Genomic DNA, 12,429 nt, shown 5'->3' on the forward strand with positions numbered 1-12,429 from the left:
TTTTTTTTTTTTTTTTTTTTTTATAAGCTGTAAGCCTTGGTTCTATTTTATGTTTTTACAGAACTTAACTTCTAGGAGCTTAAATTTCTCCCAGTTTGGCAAGAAACAGCATGGGTTAAAGGGGTGAAATGTTGCAAGAGAGGGGCCCTAATTGTGGCCCTTGCCCAAATCATCTGTGGAAGAGTTCATGCAGGATTAGTTGTTTTTTTGTGTTTTTTTTTTCCCCCATTTGTATCAGAAAAGATGATACCAGGAAAGAATCAAGAGGTCTCCCTTTGACTATCTAGCATATTTTAATGACCTCCAGATCTGACAGCTCTTCTAGATCTTACTGCCCAGAGCTACAATGCACTTAGTTGGATGTTCTGAAGAACTATAAACACAAAATGTCAGAGACTAAAACAGTATGTCTGACTTGTCATCCACAGGGTTTCAAAAAAGCAGTAAAGGAGCCTAAGGGCAGAAGGAGGTAGAGCGGGTGAAGAAGTAAAAACATTCTTATCTTAGAAAGCAATTTGGGAGACACTATGATACAGTGTAGATGAATTTAATGTAAGTATTATGTAAAAATCTCTGCAAAGACCTTGAATCCTCTACTCAGGATACTAAGGAAACAAACAAATAAACAACAGAAACACTCACTGTTTCCCAGGTTGCCTGCTTAACCTAAGTAGTCATAGTGCCCAAAGACCTATCACTGAGACATCCGCTGGATTCTGAAACAGGTAAAAGGCAGTGTCAGCAATGATAAATAGTATAGTTGACCTTGAACGATGGGGGTTCAGGGGTGCAGATCATCCATACAGTCAAAAATTCACATATAACCTTTGATTCCCCACAAAACTTGACTACAATAGCCTACTGTACTGATAATGCATTCATTACATATGCATTATATAGAATATTATTATAATAAAGGAAGCTAGAGAAATGGTTATTGAGAAAATCATAAGAAGAGTACCTGGGTGGCTCAGTTGGTTCAGGATCTAACTCTTGGTCTCAACTCAGGTCATGACATCACAGTTTGCAAGATCTATGCTGACAGCATGGAGCCTGTTTAGAATTCTCTTTCTTTCCCTCTCTCTGTGCTCCTCCCCTGTGTGTGCATGCCCATCTGTCTCTCTCTCTCCCTCCCTACCTCAAAATAAACATAAACATAAGAAAAAATGCATTTGCGGTATTGTACCATATTCATAAAAAATCTCCTATCCGTGGACCCTCAAAGTTCAAATCCATGTTGTTTAAGGGTAAACTAGTTGTTTACCTCCCAACCTGTTTTGTTGACTATGAGTAGTAAACTGACATTTAATAAAGAGTAAATGATGAATATATCTTCTAATGAAGAGAAAAACATCTGCAAGGTACAACTAATAGGAGTAGTAGTTGGACAGATGGAATTGACAAATCTGAATGCATTTACCTGGGTTGGGCCTTTGGGTGAATGGTGATTTCACATAGGAAAGAAAGTGATGTTCTGACTTCAAAAATAGAGTCAGAGCTTCCGGCCATCCTGAAGCTATTCCCTTTTTTTTTACCTGGTTCCCCTGGCACATAAGTTAGCCATAGTTGAAACATTTTATAACCTATTTTAAAAAGAAACTTTCTGAGATGTTAAGGTGCAACCTCTGACTATTTCTATCTCAGTGAATAGAAATCCCTCTCCTTAGTAATGACCTATTACCATATGCTGAGTGATCTTTTACCTATGGCCAAGCTTAGGTATGAAATGCCAGCAAGTCTTACTGTTTATTATCTGTCTTCTCTTGTACTCACCATGCACAAGATCTATGTAGAAAAAAATAGTGATTAAAATAAATCAAAGCCAATAAAAAAAGAAACAGGAAGACTCTATCTTCTACTAAGATAACGAAGAAGTTCCACTAATGCCTTCATTATATACATTGATAACAGTTCAACTTCGGAACTAAAATCTGTTAGGATTAACCTACAATTATGTCACCATCTATTCAGCTTTGAGATTCTGTTCAGTGACTGCTCAGAAGTATCCAAATGCCTTTTAACAATATCAATCACAGTTGGTGGCTCAGTTGGTTAAGCATCTGACTTTAGCTCAGGTTATGATCTCACCGTTCATGAATTCAAGCCCCACATCAGGTTCTGTGTTGACAGCTCAGAGCCTGGAGCCTGCTTCGGATTCTGTATCTCCCTCCCTCTCTCTCTCTGCCCCTCCCCTGCTCACACACACTTTCTGTCTGTCTCTCTCTCAAAAAAATAAAACATTATTTTTTTTAAAAAAAGAGTATTAATCATGGCATTCCAAACCAGTGCCTGCAACACTGACCCCAGTTTCTATTTCTTTTCTGCAGTTTTAGTTTTCTAGTTTATCATATGACATTTTGTAAACTTCCAAAAACCTTTTGTGAATAAAAAACAAAGTGTATAAATAAATCTATATAACTTAGTCCTCACTTTTCTCTTCGGGTCCAAACTCAGAGCTAAAAAAAACAGCTAAAAAAAACAGCAAATATCTATATCTTCATTTTCATTTGAATCCTCATGTGAAAACTTTATTCCCAAACAGCAACCATATGCTAAAACATCTGGAGCTACTAGTTGTACTGGAAGGTTTGATATATGAAAGCTTCCCTACCCTAACCTACTATTGTGGGTGGTTCCACCACAGCCTTGGTATTGTCCAGAAGACGAGATGGCCTAAAATCATAAAATAAACATGGAAGGTGTTTCCAGTCAACTGGCATAAATAAATTCTCATATAATCTATCAAGCTGAGTCATCTGTTCATAACAGACATCTTTTTGGGAGAAACTGCTTGCCCTCCTCCCCCCAAAAAAGACCTGCTTATTATGGAAAACAAAAATCGTGTTGCTTTGCCACACCATGCAGAATATACCTGGAAATGTCCACATGGAAATATCGGCTAGATGTTACTGCATATGAATATTTGAAATATAATATGTAAATAAACACACACACAGTAGTATAACATTGGGCTATTCAGCATATATCTCTGAAGTTACTTAACTTTCAATAGGAAGACTTGAAAAACAAACTATTTTAGAATGCCTCCAAAGGAAAGGATTATTTTAGGTGGTTGCTTCTAAAATGTCTAAATGATCCTTCATTCAGTCAATTCATTCAACACTTGCAGTCCTGTGCCAGTTATGCAAAATGAAATGGTAGTCATCCCTATGGTAATAAAAATCTATTTGCCTAAATAGATTTAAGAAATTCATATGAAGAAGCATCTTCTTTAAGCATTCACTGCAAATAGTCAGTTTGAAATGAAGGTAGAGATTACAAAGGAGAAACATCATTCACTTCTTTAAGGAAATTATAAAGGCTACACATCTTTCTTGCCTACACAAAGGAGTCAGAGTCCCTGTATGGCACACTCCCAGGGGTATCATTTGCAATGACTGAGTCTGAGAAATGGGACTTCCAGAATTTGTCTGTTTCATAGCTCATGTAACTACACATGGCAGTTCTGAAAGGAATAACTGCTGCTAAATGAGATCCCAGGACTTTTCTCAAAAGCATTCAAATATCCATGAGAATTTATAAAATAGGATATTTTTATTATTAACATTAATAAATACAAGACTTATTATATACTTTGGTCAGCTGTACCTTAGGAGTCTGCTAAAGCTATAAAACTAAGCTATCATGAATCCTTGGGGGCTGGGACTCAAGCACAGATGGTCCAGAGGCAGGACTCAACTGGCCAAGTGCCTTCTCTTAGGGAAGCTGAAATCAACAAAAATGAGAAAAAAAAGCTTTTTTAAAAATGTTTACTTATTTGAGATATAGAGGGAGAATGAGCCCTGGAGAGGCAGACAGAAAGAGAGAATCCCAAGCAGGCTCCACGCTGTCAGTGTCGAGCCTGATGAAGGACTTGATCTCCTGAACCATGGGTTCACAACTGGAGTCAAAATCTAGAGTTGGATGCTCAACTGACTGAGCCACCCAGGCACCCCTGGGTGTGCTTTTGACAGCTGTTTAGCATATTTTCCTTTGACAATGCTGGCAGAAGTCACATTGGAGCTACAAAGAAAAGAAAGCATTAATTCTGTTCTGGTGATTGTTAGAACAGAGTCACTTGGTAGGACTAATACAGTACATCTCAATTTTTGCATTTTTAAAAACTGTTTTAATGTTTATTTATATTTAAGAGGAGGAGAGGGGCAGAGAGAGATGGACACAGAATCCAAAGCAGCTTCAGGCTCTGACCTGACAGCACAGAGCCCAATGCAGGGCTCAAACCTATAAGCAGTGAGACTATAACCTGAGCCAAAGTCAGATGCTTAACTGAATGAGCCACCTAGGCACCCCTCAAATTCTGCATTTCAAACAAACTTCTAGATAACACTGATGCTGGCAGCTTAAAGATGACAGTCTAGGTTAAAAGATTACAGTCCTAATGTAATAGATCATTTAACCAATAGGAATCCACATGGACTAAAACATGTTTTTATAATATAAGATAAAGAAGTCCAAATAAATTTTATGCATGATATATTCCCAAGCTTGAAATAAACCAAATATTATTGATGGTATACAGATTATTTGAAATGCATGCAGTTGTTTACTGTGGTTGTCTTTGGATACCGAGACCATGGCAAATTATTTTATATTTTCCACTTCATTTTCCAAAGTGCAATAAATTTTAATTATACAATAAAATGAACAGTAGGAGCTTTATATTAATAAGTGAAGAAATCAAATGAGTAATTTTTGCATTCTGCTGAGCATGGAAACTGAGAAGCTCCAAAAAGGCATCAAGCATGAGAAAGGGTTAGAACACCTCTAGAAATAGGGGCCATTGTAGCGCAGAGAGAAGAGGCAGCCATGCAATATTCAAGTGAACTGCAACCAACAGAAAGAAACGTGAAGATAGATGTATTCGAATTTAAAGTGAAGGCACTACAGGGCACCTGCATGGCTCAGTTGGTTAAGTGTTCCACTCTTAGTTTGGGCTCAGGGTATGATCTTGTGGTTCATGAGACTGAATGTCACATCCAGGGATTCTTTCTCTCCCTCTCTCTCTTTCTCTCTTCTCCCTTCCTCTCTCTAATAAAAAAATAAATAAATAAATAAATAAATAAACTTTTTTTTAAAAAAAGTAAAGGCACTAGGTTNGTAAAAACATTCTTATCTTAGAAAGCAATTTGGGAGACACTATGATACAGTGTAGATGAATTTAATGTAAGTATTATGTAAAAATCTCTGCAAAGACCTTGAATCCTCTACTCAGGATACTAAGGAAACAAACAAATAAACAACAGAAACACTCACTGTTTCCCAGGTTGCCTGCTTAACCTAAGTAGTCATAGTGCCCAAAGACCTATCACTGAGACATCCGCTGGATTCTGAAACAGGTAAAAGGCAGTGTCAGCAATGATAAATAGTATAGTTGACCTTGAACGATGGGGGTTCAGGGGTGCAGATCATCCATACAGTCAAAAATTCACATATAACCTTTGATTCCCCACAAAACTTGACTACAATAGCCTACTGTACTGATAATGCATTCATTACATATGCATTATATAGAATATTATTATAATAAAGGAAGCTAGAGAAATGGTTATTGAGAAAATCATAAGAAGAGTACCTGGGTGGCTCAGTTGGTTCAGGATCTAACTCTTGGTCTCAACTCAGGTCATGACATCACAGTTTGCAAGATCTATGCTGACAGCATGGAGCCTGTTTAGAATTCTCTTTCTTTCCCTCTCTCTGTGCTCCTCCCCTGTGTGTGCATGCCCATCTGTCTCTCTCTCTCCCTCCCTACCTCAAAATAAACATAAACATAAGAAAAAATGCATTTGCGGTATTGTACCATATTCATAAAAAATCTCCTATCCGTGGACCCTCAAAGTTCAAATCCATGTTGTTTAAGGGTAAACTAGTTGTTTACCTCCCAACCTGTTTTGTTGACTATGAGTAGTAAACTGACATTTAATAAAGAGTAAATGATGAATATATCTTCTAATGAAGAGAAAAACATCTGCAAGGTACAACTAATAGGAGTAGTAGTTGGACAGATGGAATTGACAAATCTGAATGCATTTACCTGGGTTGGGCCTTTGGGTGAATGGTGATTTCACATAGGAAAGAAAGTGATGTTCTGACTTCAAAAATAGAGTCAGAGCTTCCGGCCATCCTGAAGCTATTCCCTTTTTTTTTACCTGGTTCCCCTGGCACATAAGTTAGCCATAGTTGAAACATTTTATAACCTATTTTAAAAAGAAACTTTCTGAGATGTTAAGGTGCAACCTCTGACTATTTCTATCTCAGTGAATAGAAATCCCTCTCCTTAGTAATGACCTATTACCATATGCTGAGTGATCTTTTACCTATGGCCAAGCTTAGGTATGAAATGCCAGCAAGTCTTACTGTTTATTATCTGTCTTCTCTTGTACTCACCATGCACAAGATCTATGTAGAAAAAAATAGTGATTAAAATAAATCAAAGCCAATAAAAAAAGAAACAGGAAGACTCTATCTTCTACTAAGATAACGAAGAAGTTCCACTAATGCCTTCATTATATACATTGATAACAGTTCAACTTCGGAACTAAAATCTGTTAGGATTAACCTACAATTATGTCACCATCTATTCAGCTTTGAGATTCTGTTCAGTGACTGCTCAGAAGTATCCAAATGCCTTTTAACAATATCAATCACAGTTGGTGGCTCAGTTGGTTAAGCATCTGACTTTAGCTCAGGTTATGATCTCACCGTTCATGAATTCAAGCCCCACATCAGGTTCTGTGTTGACAGCTCAGAGCCTGGAGCCTGCTGCGGATTCTGTATCTCCCTCCCTCTCTCTCTCTGCCCCTCCCCTGCTCACACACACTTTCTGTCTGTCTCTCTCTCAAAAAAATAAAACATTATTTTTTTTAAAAAAAGAGTATTAATCATGGCATTCCAAACCAGTGCCTGCAACACTGACCCCAGTTTCTATTTCTTTTCTGCAGTTTTAGTTTTCTAGTTTATCATATGACATTTTGTAAACTTCCAAAAACCTTTTGTGAATAAAAAACAAAGTGTATAAATAAATCTATATAACTTAGTCCTCACTTTTCTCTTCGGGTCCAAACTCAGAGCTAAAAAAAACAGCTAAAAAAAACAGCAAATATCTATATCTTCATTTTCATTTGAATCCTCATGTGAAAACTTTATTCCCAAACAGCAACCATATGCTAAAACATCTGGAGCTACTAGTTGTACTGGAAGGTTTGATATATGAAAGCTTCCCTACCCTAACCTACTATTGTGGGTGGTTCCACCACAGCCTTGGTATTGTCCAGAAGACGAGATGGCCTAAAATCATAAAATAAACATGGAAGGTGTTTCCAGTCAACTGGCATAAATAAATTCTCATATAATCTATCAAGCTGAGTCATCTGTTCATAACAGACATCTTTTTGGGAGAAACTGCTTGCCCTCCTCCCCCCAAAAAAGACCTGCTTATTATGGAAAACAAAAATCGTGTTGCTTTGCCACACCATGCAGAATATACCTGGAAATGTCCACATGGAAATATCGGCTAGATGTTACTGCATATGAATATTTGAAATATAATATGTAAATAAACACACACACAGTAGTATAACATTGGGCTATTCAGCATATATCTCTGAAGTTACTTAACTTTCAATAGGAAGACTTGAAAAACAAACTATTTTAGAATGCCTCCAAAGGAAAGGATTATTTTAGGTGGTTGCTTCTAAAATGTCTAAATGATCCTTCATTCAGTCAATTCATTCAACACTTGCAGTCCTGTGCCAGTTATGCAAAATGAAATGGTAGTCATCCCTATGGTAATAAAAATCTATTTGCCTAAATAGATTTAAGAAATTCATATGAAGAAGCATCTTCTTTAAGCATTCACTGCAAATAGTCAGTTTGAAATGAAGGTAGAGATTACAAAGGAGAAACATCATTCACTTCTTTAAGGAAATTATAAAGGCTACACATCTTTCTTGCCTACACAAAGGAGTCAGAGTCCCTGTATGGCACACTCCCAGGGGTATCATTTGCAATGACTGAGTCTGAGAAATGGGACTTCCAGAATTTGTCTGTTTCATAGCTCATGTAACTACACATGGCAGTTCTGAAAGGAATAACTGCTGCTAAATGAGATCCCAGGACTTTTCTCAAAAGCATTCAAATATCCATGAGAATTTATAAAATAGGATATTTTTATTATTAACATTAATAAATACAAGACTTATTATATACTTTGGTCAGCTGTACCTTAGGAGTCTGCTAAAGCTATAAAACTAAGCTATCATGAATCCTTGGGGGCTGGGACTCAAGCACAGATGGTCCAGAGGCAGGACTCAACTGGCCAAGTGCCTTCTCTTAGGGAAGCTGAAATCAACAAAAATGAGAAAAAAAAGCTTTTTTAAAAATGTTTACTTATTTGAGATATAGAGGGAGAATGAGCCCTGGAGAGGCAGACAGAAAGAGAGAATCCCAAGCAGGCTCCACGCTGTCAGTGTCGAGCCTGATGAAGGACTTGATCTCCTGAACCATGGGTTCACAACTGGAGTCAAAATCTAGAGTTGGATGCTCAACTGACTGAGCCACCCAGGCACCCCTGGGTGTGCTTTTGACAGCTGTTTAGCATATTTTCCTTTGACAATGCTGGCAGAAGTCACATTGGAGCTACAAAGAAAAGAAAGCATTAATTCTGTTCTGGTGATTGTTAGAACAGAGTCACTTGGTAGGACTAATACAGTACATCTCAATTTTTGCATTTTTAAAAACTGTTTTAATGTTTATTTATATTTAAGAGGAGGAGAGGGGCAGAGAGAGATGGACACAGAATCCAAAGCAGCTTCAGGCTCTGACCTGACAGCACAGAGCCCAATGCAGGGCTCAAACCTATAAGCAGTGAGACTATAACCTGAGCCAAAGTCAGATGCTTAACTGAATGAGCCACCTAGGCACCCCTCAAATTCTGCATTTCAAACAAACTTCTAGATAACACTGATGCTGGCAGCTTAAAGATGACAGTCTAGGTTAAAAGATTACAGTCCTAATGTAATAGATCATTTAACCAATAGGAATCCACATGGACTAAAACATGTTTTTATAATATAAGATAAAGAAGTCCAAATAAATTTTATGCATGATATATTCCCAAGCTTGAAATAAACCAAATATTATTGATGGTATACAGATTATTTGAAATGCATGCAGTTGTTTACTGTGGTTGTCTTTGGATACCGAGACCATGGCAAATTATTTTATATTTTCCACTTCATTTTCCAAAGTGCAATAAATTTTAATTATACAATAAAATGAACAGTAGGAGCTTTATATTAATAAGTGAAGAAATCAAATGAGTAATTTTTGCATTCTGCTGAGCATGGAAACTGAGAAGCTCCAAAAAGGCATCAAGCATGAGAAAGGGTTAGAACACCTCTAGAAATAGGGGCCATTGTAGCGCAGAGAGAAGAGGCAGCCATGCAATATTCAAGTGAACTGCAACCAACAGAAAGAAACGTGAAGATAGATGTATTCGAATTTAAAGTGAAGGCACTACAGGGCACCTGCATGGCTCAGTTGGTTAAGTGTTCCACTCTTAGTTTGGGCTCAGGGTATGATCTTGTGGTTCATGAGACTGAATGTCACATCCAGGGATTCTTTCTCTCCCTCTCTCTCTTTCTCTCTTCTCCCTTCCTCTCTCTAATAAAAAAATAAATAAATAAATAAATAAATAAACTTTTTTTTAAAAAAAGTAAAGGCACTAGGTTACTGCAATTCATTAATAGGTCTGCCCTTTACATTTCTTAGAATTGTAAACCATACGGTTTTTGATGGGACTTTCACAGTTGGAGTAGCTGGAGATTGCTGTGTATTTTCTGTTATCATCATATAGTTTATATATCCTATTGCAGATAATCTTTCTAAACCACATTTCTGTCCATGCCACATCACAACTAAAAGACCTTGAATGATAACTATTGTCTACCAAATAAATTAATAAATAAGTAAAAATAAAAAGANCACTTTCTAGTCAACTGCAAGCTAATTCAGTCCTATCTTTAGAGTTTTGTCCCTATGCACTAGCCACTTTGGTTTACTCATCATTCTCTAAAGGTACTTGAGATATTCTAGTGTACTGCTTTTGCCCATATCATTTCCCGCCATCATAATGTCTTCCTTTCCTCTCCCCCATTTATAAATACTATCCATCTTCAATATGTATTAAAAATATATTCATTTATCACAATCGAACCAGAAGCATTTGAAAGATTTCTTCCTCCAAATTGCACATGAAACCCGTCATGTAAACTATTTATCAAATTGTTTCCCCCTTTGAAGAATCTGAAGATTGATTATATTTTAGATTATTTTAAAAATGGATTTTTCACCATTCAGAATTGTTTATCTTTTATACTTATTCTGGTCACAAAGTGATTACTGTCATTTCATGCATTTGGTTTTCCTTAGTCATCATCTCCTTGAGGTTCCCAGGCAAGAGAAACTGTTATTTCCCTCTTTAGTTTAGGGGATTTTATACAAAATGGTTTTAGATGGGAAGTTCCTATAATTACCCCATTATTGCTAATGATGATCCTATTTTAATGTAGTTATAAAGCTGTAGACTGTGTGTGTGTGTGTATAATGACAATAAAATTTTTAAAAATCAGATTTATTATACATCACAAAAGTCTGCTGAAATCATGAGGTTTAACTATAATGGATTCTGGGAGTCTGGGGATAAAAGCGCATATGTAATAAGCAGTTAAGATACTGTTTGACTTTTGGGAAAAATGAAATCAACAAAAATATTAATTGCATCTTCATTACAGCTTCCTTACACTATCAGTTGCCTTCTTCATGATTCTTCCCCCCAGTATACAATCCCCTGCAAATCTAATTCATGTTGGGGTCTTAGAGAATTGCAAATAGCACCCCTTACTCAAATACTCCAAACTGAGTAATACTGAAAAATCAATGCATTTATGAAGCCTTCTTCATTGGATCAAGTAGGCGATCCCAAGGAAGAAAATTCACAGTACTCTATTCTGTGAGAGGTTGAGTCCAGAGTCCCTTGAATTAAGAATGCATATTCAGGGGCACCTGGGTGGCTCAGTCTGTTACGTGACTGACTTTGGCTCAGGTCATGATCTCATGATTCATGGGTTTGAGCCTCACATTGGGCTCTGTGATGACAGCTCAAGCCTAGAACCAGCTTCAGATCCTGTGTCTTACTCTATCTCTGCTCCTCCCCTGCTCATGTTCTGTCTCTCTCTCAAAAAGGAACATTATTATTTTTTTTTAAAGAATGCATATTCACTACCTTGTTGGGTTTTTATGTAATGTTAAGGTAGAGAAAGTGTATCACTGCTTTCCTATATTTATTTATCCCTGTTTTTAAAAAAAATACTTATGAGTAATCGGAAAAAGACCATGCTCATATGTTTCTCATTAATAGAATCATATGGGGTCAAAATGAGAACACTTTTCCACTCTTGCCCTGACTCTGTCACTCCTTACTTATATGACTTAAGCAATCTGGGTCCTGTATTTCCAAAATTAAGCTGCCTAGAACAGTAGTTCCCAAATCTGGTTGATGACTAGAGATAGTGAAGAAATTTGTTGAAAATATAATTTCTGGGGCCTCATCCCTGGATATTTTTTATTCAGTAGTGCAAAGAATCTGTATTATAAGAAATTTCTCAAGAGACTTCTGAAATTTAGATTTGAGAGAATCACTTATCCATATGATTTCTAGAGTCCCTTTAAGCCTAAAAATCTTTTTTTTTTCTTTCTATTCCCTCCCTATCCCATCAACAATGAAAAATGTATTGTATGCGGTGAAAAACAGAGTTCTTCCCATAAGGTCAGGAATAAGACAAGGATGCCCACTCTCATCCCTTTTACTCAACACAATACTGGAAGTCCTAGCCATGGCAATCCAACAACAAAAGGAAATAAAATTAATTCAAGTTGGTAAGAAAGAAGTAAAACTTTCAACATTTGCAGATAAATTGATACTTTATATGGAAAATCATAAAGACTCCATCAGAAAACTACTAGAATTGATAAATGAATTCAGTAAGGTTACAGGATACAAAATCATTGTACAAAAATTCATTGCATTTCTATACACTAATAATGAAGCAGCAGAAAAGTCAATTAAGAAATTCCATTTACAACTGCACCAAAAAATAATAAAACATCTAGGAATAAATTTAACAAAGGAGCTGAAAGACACATATTTAAAAGTAATAAAACTGATGAAAGAAACTGAAGTTGATACAAACAGAAAGACATTCTATGGTCATGAGCTGGAAAAACAAATATTATTAAAATGTTTATACTAATATGCAAAGCAATTTACAGATTTAATGCAACCCCTATCAAAATACCAACAGCATTTTTTCACAGAACTAAAACAAATAATCCAAAGATTTGAATGGAACC

Source organism: Crocuta crocuta, unplaced genomic scaffold (assembly GCF_008692635.1).
Source record: "Crocuta crocuta isolate KB4526 unplaced genomic scaffold, BGI_CrCroc_1.0 scaffold32, whole genome shotgun sequence".
NCBI lineage: Eukaryota > Metazoa > Chordata > Mammalia > Carnivora > Hyaenidae > Crocuta > Crocuta crocuta.